The sequence below is a fragment of the Marmota marmota genome, unplaced genomic scaffold (assembly GCF_001458135.2).
Source record: "Marmota marmota marmota unplaced genomic scaffold, marMar, whole genome shotgun sequence".
NCBI classification, from domain to species: domain Eukaryota; kingdom Metazoa; phylum Chordata; class Mammalia; order Rodentia; family Sciuridae; genus Marmota; species Marmota marmota.
In genome coordinates, this window is record NW_026000171.1 from 9,020,477 (window position 1) to 9,032,614 (window position 12,138).

Sequence of the window (12,138 nt, forward strand, 5' to 3'; positions counted from 1 at the left end):
CCCCCCCCCTTCCCTCCCTTCCCTTCCTTCCCATCCTTCCTCCCTATAATCCCTAAGGTTTGAAGTCATGCCAGCCTCTTTTTGTTATTAGGGTTATTTGAAGATTTTAGTTTATTATATCATGTACTCAGTGCTCAGTACTACTCCTGATTCAAATCTTAGTTATACAGTTACAATTCTCCAGTCCAGTCCAGTCTCATCTCCTTGCTTCTCTTCAGTGTAATTGTTTTCTTAAGCTGATTTATTCAGACTTCAAGCCAGAGCTAACCATGTAGGATGTCATAAGTGAATAGTTGACCAGAGAAATAGATTTCCAGCTCTCTATTCCAGCCCCATAGCTGGGCACTCCTGAGTCATGGCGGCAGGTAGGGTGAGGTGGGGAATCAGGTCTGCTGCCCCTGGGAAGCTGTACATGCACATCCATATTGGTATTTTATGCATATGACACAAAGAACAAAAAACCTAGGTGTTTTCATTGATAAACTTTAGATGCTCCAAAATTTGAATTTGAAGCATACTGCTGTAACCATTACCAGCTCCCTCCTAGAACCTTTGCTCCTACAGTCTTTATTTTCCCCTAGGGTTAACACACACTGATCCTTTACCTTTTCTCAATCTTAATTCGAGTCCTGATTCACCCTTCTGATCCACTTCAGATTTCATGGTTCTTCATTATAATTCCTTCCTTGCACATGGTCTGTAGTAATTATCAATTGGTGTGTAACAGGGTGTAATATATGCAAACCTGTCAATTTAATACAACACACACTTAATTACTTAAAAGTTCCTGTGGATCAGGAGTCCATTCGCAGTTTAATTGCAAACAGGGTAGTAGCTGAGGCTATGGTCTCATCTCAAGGCTCAATTGGAAAGGGATCAGCAGATCCAAAATCATCTTGTTTTTGATATCCATGTTTTCTTCTAGTTTTCATAGTTGCCTGTGAAGTATTTAATGCTTTAGTTCCCATTTTGTCAGAAACTCAATCCTGAATGTTTAACCAATTTTTTTTTTGAGTGGGGGAGGAGGTGTGTCAGGGTGTTGCTTGGAATTGTGAATTGACCCCAGGGGGCTGTACCAAGCAAGCTACATCCCCAGCCCTATGCTAAATTGCTGAGGCTGGACTTGAAGCCCTCCTGCCTAAGCCTCCCCAGCAGGGATTATAGCTATGCTCCACCATGCCCAACAGTGATTAAACAATTTTTGCAACACTTTGATATCCTATTGTTTTACTATGAATGAAAATGCCACCTTTATTCTAAAATCTTATGTAAAGCTGAGTTTGTGTTTAGTTTTTTCATCTACTTTGTATCATGTGAGTTTCATACTTTTTATATCACATTGTTGTTATGGTTCTATAACATGCATTGTTTTCTGGATTTGCTACTTTCTCATTTTATTTTACAAATTCCTGGAAGCCATTCTTGTAAGATACAATATAGGACATTAGCCTATTTTGTTCCAGAGTCCCAGGTAACATTCATTCAATGTCCTACATGTAGGATGGCATATATATATAAAGATTCTGTATTGTCCCAGTGTCTTATTTATAGGAAAATCTGTAGTTTTTGTTCTTAATGATAATAAAGAATATATAAAGTTTAGATTAGGATTTCCAACATTTTAATGCACCTGTGTCAATTTTGTTAAAAAATTGACCAAATTGAAGTTTGTTGGAATTAATTTTGTTTTCTTTCAAATACATATTTTGGTCTGTCAAGTCTCCCACTCCCTCTTACTGTTTTGTCATTCATGTGAAACAGTATAGAGTCAGGGGCTTTTGAAGTTGTCCATATTAATAACTTGTTTGTTCCGCAATGAAAACTGTGAATTACTCTTTTGTAGCTTCAGAAAATCTATCAGATATTGTGCTTCCAAAAATACAATTTAGAAATTTTTGTTTTCCTCAGGAAACTTTCTGAAACACCTTTTGAAGAACACAGTAACAACTTCCCCTCAAAGCACTGTTATAAAGATACCCAGCTTGTTTAGTCTTGGCCTTGGAAAAAGTGCCTTTATTACTGTAACAACAGTGTGGAGATGGTTTCAAAGAAATTAATTGCTTATTCTAAGTTTATTCTAAACTCTGTTAAAAAAATATTGTAATAGAAATATTTACTCTTTTATTTCTGAGGCCTATGCCATTAATACAATGTAGAAAATAGATAAGTGGCACTATTTCCATATTTTTTAAATGACGAAAAAAAATTTTAACACATCAGGAGTAAGGGTAATATTTCATGTAATATATATCTTAAAATTTTTTTAATACCATTTTTGCTCCCTATCTGGTTAAACTTGGAATTTTTTCCCTTTCTCCTCCTCCTGCCCTTCTTCTTCACCTTCTTCACCTTCTTCTTACCTTGTTCTTCTTCTTCTTACCTTGTTCCTCCTCCTCCTCCTCCTCCTCTTCTTCTTCTTACCTTGTTCTTCTTGTTCTTCGTCTGCCCTTTTCTGGACTACCACACTGGACTAAGATTTCAACTTCTGCTCCATGACTTAATGGCACTAGTTTGGTTCCCATTCTCTCTGCCTGCCTTACTTTATGTCTTTTTTCATATCTTCATTTCTTTCTTTGCTGAAAATTGAACCCAGGGCCTCAAACATGCTAGGCAAGTGCTCTATCACTGAGCTACAACCCCAGCCTATAACATTACCAACCTCCTAAAATAGTGGGTGAGTTTTTAAAGATTTCCCCCTCTATTCTCTTAACTATTCTGTTTGTGAGTCAGTGTTTTTCAGGCCCCTTTCTCTTCTCAAATATTCACAGCTGATGGGTGCTTCCGGTAGAAAAATAAATTCAGAGCACTTCCTGTAGTCCTCCCCACCTTACTTCTGATTGGGGCTAGGACTCATTTAGAACTTACCATCATTTGGGAAGCTCTTGACTGCAAGTATTTAGTGGTTTTTGTTACCAGTAGATGAATTTGTCCAGGTGAAGGAAATTAGCATTCCCCAGTCATTCGAAGTCTACTAGGGATTCAGGCCTTCTTTTCTCAGATCACAGTCCTCTGTGCACCACAATACTCAGAAATTTGTCTTTCTTCCAGATGCTTGTTGTGTTTGTCCCCTGAAATAGAAGGGTGAAAGTGAAGGAATGATGCTTCTTCTAACAGTCGAAAAAAATGAAGAAAGTTTGGGAAGTACCTGTTATTTATGAAAAATACACGTTTTCCATATGATCTTTATCTTAATGGGAAATAATGCCTAGAAGTTAGGTTGGTGTCATTTGGGAGGGTTTTGGGTGGTAAGCCTAGGAGTTTAAGTACATACCAATGTGGTGAGTTATTGGAATTCTTTGAAGTCTTCTAAACAAAGGTGATAATAAGAATGGGATCTAAGCAAACTTAACCTAACATTGGTTTAGTTTGTATTGAACATGGGAGACCAATTTGAAGTCTAGAAGTTTGATTTTCAGAATCATCCACCTTAGTCTGTTCCCACTGTTATAATAGAAATACCTTAGACTGGGTAATTTATAAATAATAAAAATTTATTTCTCAACAGCTCTGGAAGCTGGGAATTCTGAGATCATGGTATTGGAAGATGTGTCGTTTCATGAGTGCCTGTTCTGTTGATGGCATCTTCTCGTGTTGTTGTCACATGGCAGAACTGGTGGAAAAGCAAAAGTAGAAGAACAATGTGTCCTTGCATGACAGGAGAGATGAAGGACTATGCAGCCAGCCAGCTAGCTAGCTAATTTGTTTGCTTTCTTGGGTACCAGGGCTTGAACTCAGGGGCACTCAACCACTGAGCCACATCCCCAGCCCTGTTTTGTAATTTATTTAGAGACAGGGACTCACTCAGCTTTTTAGCACCTTGTTGTTGAAGCTGGCTTTGATCCTTCTGCCTCAGCCTCCTGAACCACTGGGATTACAGACAGTGCACTGCACATGGTGACCGGCAGCTTTCTGAAGCCTCTTTTAAAAAATGAAAACAAGGTCATACATCTCATTCTGGAGGACAGAACCCTCATGACATTATCATTTCTCAAAAGGCCCCGCCTCTTAATACCAACACAATGAGGATTAAAGCTTCAACACAAATACAAACATACCAATCTATCCATTTTAGAGCAGTGGGAGTGAAGATAGAAAGGAATATATGGATTTAAGAATTTTTAAAATGCATTTCTTATTCATCATCCTGTGTTCTTTAATAATGCCTAGACCCAAAGCAGTGGTTCTCCACAGTTTGTATCCTAAACCCATCAATGAACTTCCCAGAGCAACACCTGTATTTGCTCTACCTGTAAATACTTAGAATTTATTTTTTTTGGAAGAAATGTTTTCATGGATGTAGGTAATTATTAAATGATTCCATATTGAACTTCAGGATAGCCATAAAATATTTCAGATGCTTTGTTTTTATAATGCTGTCATTATTCATATTTTTACTTATTATCATCTTTAGAATAGCCAGGATTGAAGGTTTCTCATTCTAAGGTATAGTCTTAGGTTTCAAATCTTAGATTCTGGAGCCTTATTAACTTTTTTCAAAAATATTTACTAAATACTTTGTCAGAAGATAAAATTTTAAGGAAAGAGCACAAACCAAAAAATGAAGTTCTCCAAGGAATTTATTTAATTATGGTGGAGACAGAAAATAAATGCCTAGAACTAATAAATGGTAAGTTAAACTAGGAAAATAAAACAGGCTATAAAGATTAGAGATGATAGAGACCTCAAGAAAGTCAGTCAGCAGGCCATGCAGATACTAGAGGAAGAGCATTATGGGCAGAGGAACTAATTCAAAGACCCGGAGGCAGAAAGATGCCCAGGATGTTTGAGGAGCAGGCAAGAAGCTGATATGGTTAAGTGGAGTGACAAATGGATAACAATGGTAGGAAGTGATGATTTTTGATCAGCAGGAGGTATCTGAGGTAAGGTCTTAAAGGACATAATATAAACTTTGAGGGAGGCATTTGCCCAAAGGCATAGTCTAATTTAAGTTTAGAAGGCTCATTCACTGTTAAGATAAAGAACATACATGGGACTGGGGTTGTGGCTCAGCGGTAGAGCGTTCGCCTAGCATGTGTGAGGCCCTGGGTTCAATCCTCAGCACCAAATAAACAAAAATGAAGGTATTGTGTCCAACTACAACTAAAAAATAAATATTAAAAAACATAAAGACATACAAAGGTAGGAATAGGGAGTTCAGTCAGGAGGCTTTTAAATAGTTGGAAGGTTAGACAAAGGGTCATGGAGAAAGTGTGAGAGTAGTTTTGAAGGTAGAGCCAATAAGATTTGTTAATTGATTTGATGTGTAAAGAGAAAAAGTTTAAGATCCCTCAAATTGAGGTGGTGGTGGTGGTGGCTGCTCATGCAGCTGTGCTGGGAGGTGGTGGTGAGCCGCTCCCAAGACCGTGGCCAATCCCTGTCCCTCCTGGACACAGTGCTGTGCTGAGCAGCCCCGGCTCCAGGCTGCGGGCTATGGGCAAGCAGAGCTGACAACCCGGGCAAGAACCCAGAATGAAGCTGAGAGCATCAGACAGAGGAGTCAGGGAAAAGTCGGCCAGAGTGAAGGCTCTAGGGAGTGGGATTTCTGGAAATAATGCCAAGAAAGCTGGACCATTCATCCTTGGTCCCCTTTTGGGCAACTCACCAGTGCCAAGCATTGTGCAGTGTTTGGTAAGGAAATATAGCACAGATGACTTTTATCAACTGAAGGGCCTTACCCTTGAGGAGAGGGAAAGGGGTGATCAAGCTATAGAGAGCCAAGAGAAGAGGCAAGGCAAGATGATGCCGCATACCAGGTACTCTGCTCTTTCTCCTGAACACATGGGACGGTGTAGTCCACTACCACGGGCCCTTCCAGCCCATTGGTCTTGGCACCTGGTGTGGGGAAGCTGAGTTGTGCTGAGCACTCCATCTGGTTTCTTGGGCCTTTGTCTTCCACCTCCCACACCTGCAGTCTTCATCCAGGCTCTGGTTGGTTTGAGTGTGTGCCGCTCCTGAGGACAGTTCCATACCCCTGGCGTTAGCCCTGCTGGGTCCACAGCTAAGCCATATCTGCCCACTTACTTCTCAGGACTGCATCTGTGAAATCATTGAGCATAAAGAATCTTGCTGAATGGTTAAGAAGATGAAGAAGCACATCTGCTTATCCTGGACTGTCTCTGTGCACACGACTTCAGTGACAAGACTGCTGACCTGATCAACCTGCAGCACTACGTCATTAAGGAGAAGAGGCTTATTAGCGAGCAGGAAACTGTGGTTATCTTATATTGCGCACAGAGACCTGAAGCTTGGGAACATGGTGCTCAATAAAAGGATATAATGGATAACCATCACTAACTTCTGCCTCGGGAAGCATCTTGTGAGCGAGGGGGACCTGCTGAAGGACTAGAGTGGGAGCCCCACTTACATCAGTCCTGATGTGCTCAGTAGCTGGCCATATAGGGACAAACTGAGTGACATGTGGGCCCTGGATGTGGTGCTTTTCACTATGCTGTATGGGCAGTTCCCCTTCTATGACAGCATCCAACAGGAGCTCTACCATGCAAGATTAAGGCCACTGAGTACACCATACTTGAGGATGGGTGTGTCTCATCCAGAAACTGCTGGTCCTTGACCCTCAGCAGCGCCTGGCTGCCATTGATAACTGCAATGTGGCAGTCCCTGTCATCTCTGAGCGGGCCTTTGCAAGTGGTTCCTGACACTGAGGACCAGATAAGCAATGCAGATAGGTCATAGGGCGTGGCCCAGCCCAGGCCAGTCCCTGTTCCCAGCCTGGCTGGACAGCAGGGATCCACAGCCCACATGTGGGCTCCCTCCACACCTCCAGGCAAAAAAGGGAGTCCTCTTTGCTGGACCTCTCTGCTCCCAGCCCACTGGGCCTCTGTTCAGTGATGGGAGTTCTTTCTAGACTTGGCTCTTTCTCTAATCTCAGTAGCTTCTCTGAGGTATTGCACATGCGTGTTAGCCTTGCTTTCTTCTCCATCCTTCACTTGGTACCCAAGCACATGAAATACAATATGAAGGGAGCCTTTGACTGGGCTGGGGAGGGATACTCTGGGCCTGGCCAGGGACAGGGCCCTACTTGCATGCTGTCTCACCTCCACCCCTGGTGTTCGTAGAATGAACTGTGGGGTGTCTCCCCTCCCGCCTTGCCTCAGTAAATGGTGTGTCTCCCCTGACAGACCCTGGCCAAGGGCTACCATGGGCTGGGAGACTTATAGGGATTGGGGACCTGCCCGCCTGGCCTGAGAATAGCCCTGCTGCCTCTTTTGAGCCGAAATTTTGAAGTGGATGCCCGTCTTTCCAGAAATGCTGTTCTCACCAAAATGCCCTCTTCTCCCCATTTCCCTCACTGAATTTAGCTCTTTCTGGTACCAAGCAAAGACCCTTCCCTATGAGCCTACCTCAGAGAGGCTGAGTGTCCCCTTTGGGCAGTGTAAGGCCCTTTCTACCTTCCTTACTCTCCACTGGGGGAAGTAACAATGTTTCCCAGAGTGTGAGCTCTGGGAACACCCCCACCCCCAGGGAAAAAAATGACTCTGGGCCTGGCCTTGTGAGTGACCTTGGGCAAGTTCCCAAACCTCCTTGGGCCTCAGTTTCCCCATCTGGAAAAATGGGGCCACCTCTTGCCAGCAGTATCAGGGCCACCCATGCCCCTTCCTTCCCATGTTCCCAATCCAGCACTTGGGTGCCTTGAGCCTCTGCTTTGTTGGGTCTGTGGGAGCCCATCTGAGCTCAGCATTTATTCCCTGAGCACCCAGTTCTGCCTCTAGCTCAGCCGTGCAGCCACTGAGTGCCAGGGCATGATGCTATGGGGTGGGGAGGACTCTTTTTTATATTTATTTGATAAAGAAAATTCTCTTAAGGGAGCAGAAATGTAGTCGGCCTGGGCTCCCAGCCCTGTGACTGTCTGTTCTCTAGTGAGGCTCTGAGGCCTCGCCAGGGCCTGCCTTGGCAGAGCCTCTTTCCAGCAGCCCCTTGGGCTTGCTTTTCATATGTGATTTGTCTCCTTTTCAAAGCAATATCTTCAGGTCTGCAAAGCCCTGCCAGATAAAGGTCAACCCATATGTCTGGTTACACTTCTGGTGAAACACATGAGAGGAGATTGGGTCTGCCCTCACTGGTGTCACACACCTATTGTAAAGAAAACGGAAAAAGTCACAAAAAACTTTGTATAAAGGCATATTTTTGTACTACATGGGGACTCTTCCTGCATGTCAGCAATAAAACTTCCTGATCTTGGGGCGGGAAATGCCCCGAATTTTCTCCTGGAGCAACTGGAAAAAGATCCTAAGTATTGAGATTGAGGAAGTTAGAGGGGAGGGTGTGAAAAGGTGACATGAAATTTGAGTTTTGGTTACATTTTAAGTCCCTGTTTCATATTCAGTGGAGGTGTTAAGTGCAGGCATGAGACTGGCTAGGCAGACTTTGGAATTCTGAAGAAAAGTGTGAATGAGTTTGTCTAGCATAATGGATGGAGTTGGGTTGTTGTCTTTTTCCCTTGTTGGGGATCAAACTCCCCAGGGCCTGACCTTGTGCATACTGGCAAGCACTCTACCTCTGTACCTCTGAGTACACTCCCAGCACATGGATTGATCCCCCACCCCTTTTCCCAGTACTGGGATTGAACACGGGACCCTCTATCACTGAGGTACCTCCCTAGTCCTTTTAATTTTGAGGTGGGATCTCCCTATGCTGCTCAGGCTGGCCTCAAACTTGTGATCTTTTTGCTCCTGCCTTAGCCTCCCAAGTAGTTATTATTAAAGGTTTGTTTCACCTCACCTGGTTTCCATGGATGGAGTTTTAAGCCATGAAGCTAAATGAGCTCTCAAGGCCCAGAATAGAGGGAAAAGGGAAGAAAGGACAGGGGAAGAGAGGAGTTTCAGAGACTGAGCCCCAGGAGTAATTTCCAATATTTAGAATTGGGAGACTGTGGGAAACAGCAAAGACTGAAAAAGGAATGCTGGCATGGTGCTATATGTGTCCCAGAAGCTAGGAAAGGAAAATATTTGAGATAGAGGAAATAATCATCTGACTTAAATGCTGCTTTTATGATGAGAGCAGAGAAACATTCATTATCTTTGGCTTGATTGCAGGAGAAAAGTAGGGATGAAAATTTGTTTTGTGTCATTAATATTGGCCATAATATTTTGCACAGATTTTTGTTACTATCCTTTAGATCTTTGTCTTCATGGTTTTCCCACAAGTAAACTATTTTACCAGTTTTGAAACAGTTGCCTAAGAATTTCTTTAGGCCAACCAATGAAGTTTCTTAACTAGTAACACATTTTTATTGCTTTTTAAAATTTTGAGACAGGATCTCACTGAATGCTGAGCATCTTGCTTAAGTTGCTGAGCCTGGCCTTGAACTTGCAATATTCCTGCCTCAGCCTCCTAGGTCACTGGGATTATAGGTGTATACCATCACACCTGGCAACTAGCACCAAGTTTTAAACGTAATTAGGAAGGTGGGAGCACTGGGGCACACATTGTAATTGCAACTACTTAGAATGTTAAAACAGAAGGATCTCAAATTTGAGGCCTGCCTGGGTAATTTTAGAGATACATTATCTCAAATAAAAAAGACTGGGGGTATAGCTCAGTGGCAGAGTGCTTGATCAGCATGCCTGAGGCCCTGGGTTTGATCCCCAGTAAGTAACACACACACGTTATTAAATAATCAAAAGAAAAATTCTAGTTCTTAAATTGTCAAAGTGAATATTGTATTATAGTTAATGTGTTTGTGCTGTTTACATCTGAAAAATAGGGGTTTCATAGAGTATTTTTGCTCTGTAGTTCCTCTTTACCAGGGGTCAATTTAGTGAATGTTGACAGCTATCAGCATTATTTTAGGCTATGATTTTGAGAAATAAAAGTCTTATTTTTTCATTTGTATTGGTGCATTATATTTACACATAATTGTGGAATTCATTTTCATATATTTGTATGTATACACAGTATAACAATATAATTTGATCAGTTTTGCCCTCCAATACCTTTCACTCCTCCATCCTCCAGGACCCCTAGGAATAAAATTTTTATTTGGATGAGTCAGGGTTTTTCAATAGGAGTGTGTGTGTCTGTCTCCTGTGCTGGCCCTTTGGAGATTTCACTCTTCTATATGTAACTGTCATCAGAATACTACAGTATTCTACAAAGGCTATATATTTAATATTTTTGTTAGAACTACCTGGTGACCTATTTCTTTTTGTCCTCATATTCATCATTTGAATTTTTATTTTTTATCTAAAGTATTTCTTTATTTTTCGGAATTCTTTTCATAAAAATCTTTCATTAAGTCTAATACCATTTTCCTAACAACATTCAAGGATTCTCACTTTCTCATTACTGCCCTCCCTCCCTCAGCTCCTCCTCACTGAGAACCGGACTCTACAGATGTGGATAAAACCTAATTAGTAAACAATATTCTATTTTCCAGTCGACTTGAGGGCAGAGTTAAATGAGTGTGGTAGTAATTCTTAATGGTCAAAAGTTGGGTAAAGAATAAAATGAACCCAATTAGTTGTGAAGAAATGGAATCCTTGTAAAATATTCTTTAAACCTCTACGCTTTTCAGACTCTTACAGTTTTTTCTTTTATAAAAGTTGTGATTCTGCTTGGTAAGTGGAAAGAATGAATTATGAGTCTAGGCTCATTTAGTTTCTTAGTGGAATTGACAAGTAAAAAATAAAATGAACAAAAAACTTTTTTAAAAAAAAATTACTGTATATGCTTAAATCTAGGCAGCACACTGCCTTCCCAATGAAATAATTTAGTAAAGTTTTTAGTGGCATATTGACTTACATACACTTTTCCTTTTTAGTAGTGCTAAGAATCTGACCCAGGGCCTTATGGTTGCTTGTCAAATGCTCTACTTCATGTGAACTACATATAAACTTTGACTGATATGGATGAAATAAAAAGTTTGTATTTGGAAAATTTATTTGGGGGATTTTATATAAACACTTGAATTTTTAAGTTTAGAAATAATTTTTTAAAAATATTTGGTTTTTTAGTTGTAGTTGGACACAATATCTTCATTTTGTTTATTTATTTTTATGTGGTGCTGGGGATCGAACCCAGGGCCTCTCACATGCTAGGTAAGCGCTCTACCGCTGAGCCACAACCCTAGCTCAAGTTTAGAAATAATTTTGCCACTGCTGCTGCTTTTCCTTTCCTCTTTAGCTCCTCCCCTTCTTATTCTTGGAAACAGTTTCTTCACAATCACTAGAACATTTTTTTTTTTCTTTCTTATTGTTGTTCTTGTTTTAAAAGAGACAGGGTCTCTGTTGGCTCAGGCTGGCCTTAAACTCCTGAGCTATGAGATCCTGACTTAGCCTTCTGGGTAGCTGGGACTACAGATGCATGCCACCATACCCACCATTTTGAAGAATTCAAGTACAATTTTCTAGAGTCCTTCACTTTTCTCAAGTTAAAAAATATGCTTCTAATTATAATTTCTGAAAATTTTATCCCAGGTACCTCTTCATTTTAGTTGGATATGTTGGCTTTTCCCCCTATAGTTTCTCTTGTAGATAATCTTTACAATGCTAATATGTTTTGTTTCAGATGATTTTTTGGATTATATTATAAATCATTAATATCATACCCTCAGAGCATGTACTGAGTCATGGTAAAGATTTTCCTGTTTTCTTTAAAAATGTATTCAAATAGCTTCTGTAAATATCCAAATTTTTGGTAGCCCAAAATGAAATATTCACGTGAGCATCTTGTAATAGGAAAAACTCAGTAAGCATTAACATTCAAGGTAACACTATTTGTGAGATATAATTTTGCTTAAAAAAATCTTTGCCTCAGCTCATGACTCCTTTTTCTGTAAAATGGTGATATTAATACCTACCTTGAATGGTTTTGTGCAGGCCAAATAAGCTAATGTTATAAACCTGCTATATGCTCCCAAAATGGTAACTGCTGTTTATAAGTCCTTTTGTGTTTTTTCCCCTATATTCAGCTTTTCTTTCTTTTCCATACCATTGTTAGACTGTTCTAACAAACAGTTCTAGAAGGTTTGTGTGTATGTTAATTATTGAGGATTGACCCCAGAGCTGTTTTACCAGTGAGCCACATTCCCTGGCCTTTTTATTTTTTATTGTGAGAGAGGGTCTCACTAAGTTGCTTGGGGCCTTGCTGAGTTGCTGAGGCTGGACTGGAACTAGTGAC

The 12,138-nt window shown here is 40.8% G+C and overlaps 1 pseudogene; it reads left to right on the plus strand.

Moving 5' to 3' along the window:
• The first annotated feature begins 5,469 nt into the window (after positions 1–5,469).
• Positions 5,470–7,474, plus strand: LOC107155031 (annotated as a pseudogene).
• The last annotated feature ends 4,664 nt before the right edge of the window (positions 7,475–12,138 follow it).